At 35.0% G+C, this 7,193-nt stretch overlaps 1 pseudogene; it reads right to left on the reverse strand.

Moving 5' to 3' along the window:
• Nucleotides 1–5,478: 5,478 nt before the first annotated feature.
• Nucleotides 5,479–7,193, reverse strand: part of LOC120296225 — a 9,430-nt pseudogene continuing 7,715 nt past the window's right edge.

The following is a 7,193-nucleotide window of genomic DNA, read 5'->3' on the forward strand; positions in this document are numbered from 1 at the left end:
GGAAGAAGGAGAAAAGAAAGGAAAAAGAAAGAAAAAGGAAAAAATAATAAAAATTCAAAAAAAAATTAAAAGTGTATAAGCATGTCAACCACCGATCAACGTCTCGTCGGCGACCGGCCAAATTGGATGGATAGACTTAATTAGCACCAATATAAAAAGGTTTATGACTGAATTTGTCAATTGAAAATTGTATAATTGAATTGGTACCAATGCAATAGGTTTAGGACTTTTTTTGTATTTCCCCACTAAAATAAATAAATAAATACTGCATGACTTGTTTAGGTTTATTTGGGAGTTGGAAAACATTGAATGTTTGAGTGACTTGGGTGTGGTTATAATTTTTAGTGTATTGTGATTTAAAAGTGGAATCAAGTGTTTATCTTTCCCCTAAGAAGTAGGTCCTTCTAATCGAGCCATGTAAAAATAGTGTTTGATTCATTTTCTTCTCGTGTTTATTTATCGTTCGATACATTGCTTTTAACAACCTTTGATATTAGATACAGGCTTGGTTGGGTTGAAACAAATTAATAATGACATAAGAAGGAAAAGTAGAAACCAATAGATTTGATGAAATGATTGAACTATGGAAGATGCAAATTGATTAGTTGTCTGTATCAAAGGACTCTGCACATACCTCTTGCATGATAGACTACTCTTGGGTGTTATTTGGCTAACATTGGCTCATAATATCACATTGACATTGTGAAAGAAAGAGCATTGGGGTTTGATGAATGCTCTATATAACATGTATAAAAGTCATTTGCTGTCAACAAGATCCACTTTATGAGATGTCGTCAAATATATATGAGAAGCACTCGATCGATCAACATCTACTTCATGAGATGTTTATTTCACTTATAGATGAGTGATGGTACGTCGGTTTCTAAGGATATCAATGAATTCAATGTCATGTTTAATCATTTAAGTTTGGTTGAGATTGATTTTGATCTTTTGATGCATGTGCTTTGATTTTGTTATCCTCATTATCTAATAATTGGTACACTGCTGCTACTTAGTAGACAAGTGATAGTACATCAATTTCTAAGCATATTAATGAATTTAATGTGATGTGTAATCATTTGAGTTTGATTGAGATTGATTTTAATGCTGAGGCATGTTTTGACGTTTTATTATTCTTATTATTTAGCGGTTGGTAGGTTTCTTGTTATTTACTATCGTTAGCAATCTTCTAGTTCAAAGTTAGACATTTGATGAGGTTAGTAATTTGATTCTAATTAAAAAAATATCCCTAAAATAAATTTGGTGGACCTTTGTGTCACGGGGGCTGTGATCTGGCGTTCCCACCCGTGCTTTGAAACACAATGGACATGCTTTCTTTGAGCCGTGACATATGCGTACTAGTTTAATAAATGAAGGTGGAAGAAGAACTAGTAACTATTGACACCTGATTTTTAGTAAACTTGTCATGAAAGTAAAAAATTAAGATTCAAGTTTACGTCGCAACATAGCCCATTTCTCGGCAAAAAAAAAAGTGTCGTTTTTTAATTCTTGATCTTGTACTATCATTTTAAAGCAATTTTCAAGTCATTTTCAAGGAAAACCCAAAAAATCAGCAGGGTGACTTTCGGATTGACTTTTTGGTTTTACTCTTTGACTAAAAGTCAATTCGGATTAAAAGTCAATTCGAGGTCAAAAGTTGACATTTTACCCAAAAATATGATATGTTAATTGGCTAAAAGTCATGATGTTTTAAATTGGAATAATAGTTATTGTTTGAAGAAGAAGAAAGAAGATGATGTTGTAGACCTTCCTAAGATCGACGCCCGAGAGGAGAAGCAACCACGATGGAAAGGTAAAAGTAACATTTTGGAACATGGACTTTTCTTTGGAATTCTCAAGAAAATTTTGGATTTCGCAGCAAAATTAGTGATGAAAGTCGCCATCAATCAATTTTAAAATGATGATAAATGCACAATCGTATCGGAGGGTGTTCCATTATGTGGGCAAGGGTTGCCGTGCCCACAACGCTCTTTCAGTGTTTATATTCTCTACTCACATCTTAAAAAATACAACAATCGAATGGTTTCCTTAAAATAAAATGATTGCAAATTTCAAACACGTAATCAGGTGAAATTTTGTGGTCGTTTATGCTCCGGCATGACTCCATGTGCCGTGCGTGTTTGTGATCTAGAAAATATGCAAGTGATGTTAAAAAAATATGCTCGAGTCTTCATTGTGGGTGTGTACGCATGTGCAAGGGTTTTTCAAAGCTGAATATATTTTTAGACAAAATAATTTATGGTATTTCAAAGCATGGGTTGGCTTCGTGCAATGGATTTTGAAGTGAAACTACTTGCAGAAACAAAGTAAAAGCCAAGACATATTATGAAAGGGCAGTGCTATTTACTCTCTATATGATTAAATCCATAATTTTTATCAAAAAGACAAAATTGTCCTTTATTATTCAATTGCTATTTAAATTTGCGGTCCTAAACTTATTTATTCTCCTTTTAAAATTTTTTTCTTTATCTATATAGGATTTACTTACCATACATAAGAACTACATGTGGTTTTTATTGTTTATACTGCTTTGTATATTTAAAAGGCACTATATTTTCTTTTTATTGTTAAATATTACTTTATTGTCAGAAAGAAGTACAAGAAATATCCAAGAAATCTTTTTTTTCCTTTTTCACCTTCTTAATCATTTAAAATACTTTTTCTTCCGCAGAAGGACAGCCATATATAGATATCTTACTGTTTTTTACTTATTCGCTCCCAAAAACTTTGGTGTTTTAAAAAAATTATTGCGAAAAATGGGAACTCGAGATCAGGTTAGGAGACCCAACCAGATGTGGCTCAACGTTGTGTCAATTGTGTAAAGGCAGAACATTAACTTCGTTGAGCTTATTTCTCTAGATGACCTTGTTTCTCTTTTTGTTCTCGAAAACAAAAAATTAATTTTGTTTTACTTTTTATTTGTATTCAAAATTTATTTTATTGGCCACTAATCTATTCCGAGAAATGGAAATATTAATTAACATATACAAACAAATTTTTATTTTTTCTGTTCAGTGAATAAAAAAATATAAATATAGAAAAATATAAATATTATTAAACAAACCCTATTATCATAGGTTTTGGCAGTCTCAAAGGGAACCTCTTTGTCCATGGGTTTGTACTCGCCAATTAGGGCTTGTCTAGTAATCGGTCAAATAGTGCCAAATTTTATTCTTTTGTTCTCGGAGAGTAGTTTTGGAACAGATCATGTTGTTAAAATTTTTCCCAGTAGATTTAGAACAAAATCAAGAATAAAAGTTGATTTTTATTCCCGAGCAAATCAATAATCAAGCCCATATTTTCTATTCTTCTTCCCTTTTCTTCTTCTTCATCTACCAACACCGTCGTGGTTGCCATCCGTCACCCACCACCACCGGTCACCGACAACAGTCCGGCAGCTCGCCGAGGCTCGCTAGGCCAAGGCGGGGTCCGCTCAAGCTGGAGGCAAGCCTCACCGATGGCCAAACAGGCTCATCCACCCAGGCAGAGCGCTGGCCAGGCAAGGTTGTGCCTCGACAGTGGGCGAGCCTCACAATTTAGCGAGGCTTGCCTAGTTACCAACAAGGCTCGCTTGCCATGTGGGTTGCCGCAATGTCCAAGTGAGCTCACCGGTGCTAGGTCGAGGTCCGGAGCTCGCGAAGGCAAGCCTCACCGGTGGCCAAACAAGCCTCGCCCAGTTTGTGCGGAGGCCCACTTGCCACCGGCGAGGCCATGCCTCAACGAGGCTTGGTGAGCCTCGTGATCGAGGTTGAGCCTCACCGTGGTCGCGGGCCTCGGCCAAGCTCGGCTGTCACAGGGAGCGATACTCCAATGAGGTCGCCACCCTTGTCTAGGCGGTCGCCGGTCCAACAACCGACCACTTAAGAAGAAGAATCGAGAGAGAGAAAGGAAAAAAAGAAAGAAAAGAAAAAGGAAAAAAGTAAAAAAAAAAATTTAAAAATTAAAAGAAAATGATTTTGAGTAGAAATTTTGAGCACGGTACCAAATATAATTCTATTCTAGAATCGGAAATTTTGACAATTACCAAACGGCTTAAAATCCTTAGAAATATTTCCGGGAGCAGTAAAAAGAATCATTTACGATCGAAATTGTTCAGGAGCGAATCGTTACCAAACATGCCTCTTATTGTCTAGTAAACGAGGAAGCCTTTTGCGCAATGGTGTGCTTTGGACCATGTACTTGGCGAGGAGTCGTTGGAGTGTGACTAAAGTTTTGCTTGTTATGTGGATAATCGATAATTTGAAAAGCATTTTTAAAAATAATCATTTATATTGATCGAAATAATAATTAATGAAAAATATTTTCATTATCGATAACAATTTATGTCTCAAAATTTCCGTTGATCGTGAAAATATTTTTCATATGTTCATTTTTATATGTCACACAAGTGATCATTTTTGAAAAAAAGTTTAAATCATTTATTTTTCATGAATCAAATGGAGTTTAAATTTTAGTTGCAATGCAGCATGCTAATTAAACGAAAGTAGCCCCAATTGCTTGCCTATTCTGTCCCTATTCGATCATCAATACTTAGGGGCAAGTTAAAAGGGTTAGGGACGTAAAAGTATGAAAAGTGAGTGAATGGGGGTGGCCTCAAGGTTAAACAAATTTCAAAATTGGATGAGAGAGAATAAAAATGAGAACGTGACAGTGGGCTTATGTAATAATGATGATTTTTTCCTGCTTAGGGGTTAAGTTTAATGATTGTCAACGAATTCGATTCCTAATTTTCTAATGAAGTACATGAATAGTAGGTGTCAATAGAAAAATATGGGAGAGCCCCAGAAAATTCTTGATACTGACTTGATGTAGCAGGAAAGCGAGGTGACTGGAGTTAATCTAGCATAGAGCACGCCAATATATAAGGAGTCTAAACTCGAGTAAGTCGACTGAATCAACCGAATCTTTTCAATTGGGAAAGACGAATCCTCTTCCTAAAATCTTTGGTTGCCTATTCTACACCACAATATCTCTGCTCTCGCCTCGCTGCTCTTCGCATCACAACTTATCGTCGCCATTGCATTCGACTTGTTAGCTGTTCAAAGAAAGCATGTCATTGCGCACAGCATGTATGGAGCTGGAAAACTCATGGGTTCTGTGTTTTAAAGAAAGACAAACCAGTACAGAAACGATGCCTGACACTTATAAAGGGGATAAGGATGATATGTTCACCTGGCGTGCTCAGCAGTAATAAATAAGCAAACAAAATATAATCAAGCAAGATTCACATGGTCGATTGTGGGGATCCACCGGGCATTTGAACTTAAATATCTTAGGACTCCGTGGAGGATATGCGAGGTTTGACATGTGATTCACACGACTCCCTGTTCAAGTAAGCCCTACTCTCGGATTCATCCTTATCTTGCATCCTCATCAACATTGAAACAATTATTTATTATGTATCTGAAAAGGAAGTGCCAAGAAAGCAGCTCTTTCTCTCTATTTTCTCCTCTTTCTCTATCTTCTGATCCATTTCTCACCTATCGTGTACTCCTCGATGGCTGTGGTCGGCCACCGTGGACTGGCATTCCCGAGTTTCGATTGGATAATGCTGACGTGATGATAATCCCTTCTGATCCGCATATCTAGGGTCTCCACTGTTTGGAAAGCAAGCCCAGTAGACACTTCGACCTATTGTACAAAAATTTCATTAAATGCTCGTGTTTGGTCATATATCAGTACATCCCGACAAGTTAGATAGACAAATCGAATATTTGTTTAAATATTTAAGATTAATGTTATGATTTATTATCTTGCTTTCTAAATTTAGTATCAACATCTCTCATCTTTCCAAAATTTTAATTTGTTTTCTAATAGTGGTCAAGTTTGGTCGAGTAAGTCTTTTTTTGCCTTAAATTTGAATACATTTAATCAATTTATCATTTTCTATTACGCTCTTACATTAGAATTTTAGTGTATTAATGAGAACAAAATTCTAATTATGATTAGAGATGGCGAAATGGGTCTAGAGCTCATATTTTAACTCATATCTAATGGAGAATATATAAATTGGTTGCCTTAACTTTTAAAAACGGACTTATATGAGTCCAAGAAAAAAACTAACGACTAATGGATCTTAAACGAGTTGAGAGCTAACTCATTTCAAACCCATTTGAAAAATAGAAAAAAATGTGACCAGTCTTCCAAGAATATAGTGTGCCAATGTTAAGTAGAGTTGGAGATGGGAAAATTGTCCAAAAAGTCTTAAACTTATTATATATTAGCCAATTTGATCATAAACCTTTCAATTATGCCAATTTAATCATTAACTTTTTGACAACTTATCAATTTAGTTTTAAACATTTTATAACTTAGTCTTAAATATTTTGATGAGTTGTCAATTTAGTTTTTTTTTTTACAATTTGCCAATTTAACCAGAAATAATTGACATTTTAAAATTTTTATTTTAATTTTTTTCAATTCTTTCATTTCTTTTCTTTCTTTCCCTCTTCCTATAATCAATTGTCCAGCCTTAGTCGGCCTATTTAGTGGTTGAGCCATCATTGGGCAAAGTCTAGCCTCAACCCGGCCAAGGCCGACTACTAGCCATTCCCTAGGCTTGGCCAGCTAGAGGAAAAGGTAAATATATATATAAGAAATACAAAAAGAATGTAAAAAATTATCCAACATTAGCACCGATCCTACCACGTAGGACAATAGACACTAATTAGACCACCATGTTCGTTATTTTCGCCCCAAAAAAAATTGTCGAAAATACTAAATTAGCAAATCATTAAAAGATTTAAGACTAAATTAGTAACTCATTCAAAAATTTAGAACTAGATTGACACATTTAAAAGATTTAAAAAAATTAGTAATTATCAAAAGGTTTAGAATTAAATTGATAAACAATCATGTGGGAGGCATAGTCCTTGAAAGCAACAATATTTCATCTAATGCTCAACTGATATTGGATTGACTCCAGTTTTGCTTTATTCCTTTTTTTTATTTAAATTTTTCTGAATATGATTACGTCATTGATGATGATGACTATCTAGTATATGAGAGTCTCAATATATTTAATTTAAAGTAATTGGGCACTTTCATGTTTTTGATCGGCGAAGTTGCCGATTCACCTTTTGGATTACATGGTTGGTGATCGTTGGGAGATTTCCCACGAAGAAAATCAGAAACTTTCACTCGCCATATTTACACTGATTATATGTTTAAGC

This window comes from Eucalyptus grandis, chromosome 7 (assembly GCF_016545825.1).
Source record: "Eucalyptus grandis isolate ANBG69807.140 chromosome 7, ASM1654582v1, whole genome shotgun sequence".
Taxonomy (NCBI): Eukaryota; Viridiplantae; Streptophyta; class Magnoliopsida; order Myrtales; family Myrtaceae; genus Eucalyptus; species Eucalyptus grandis.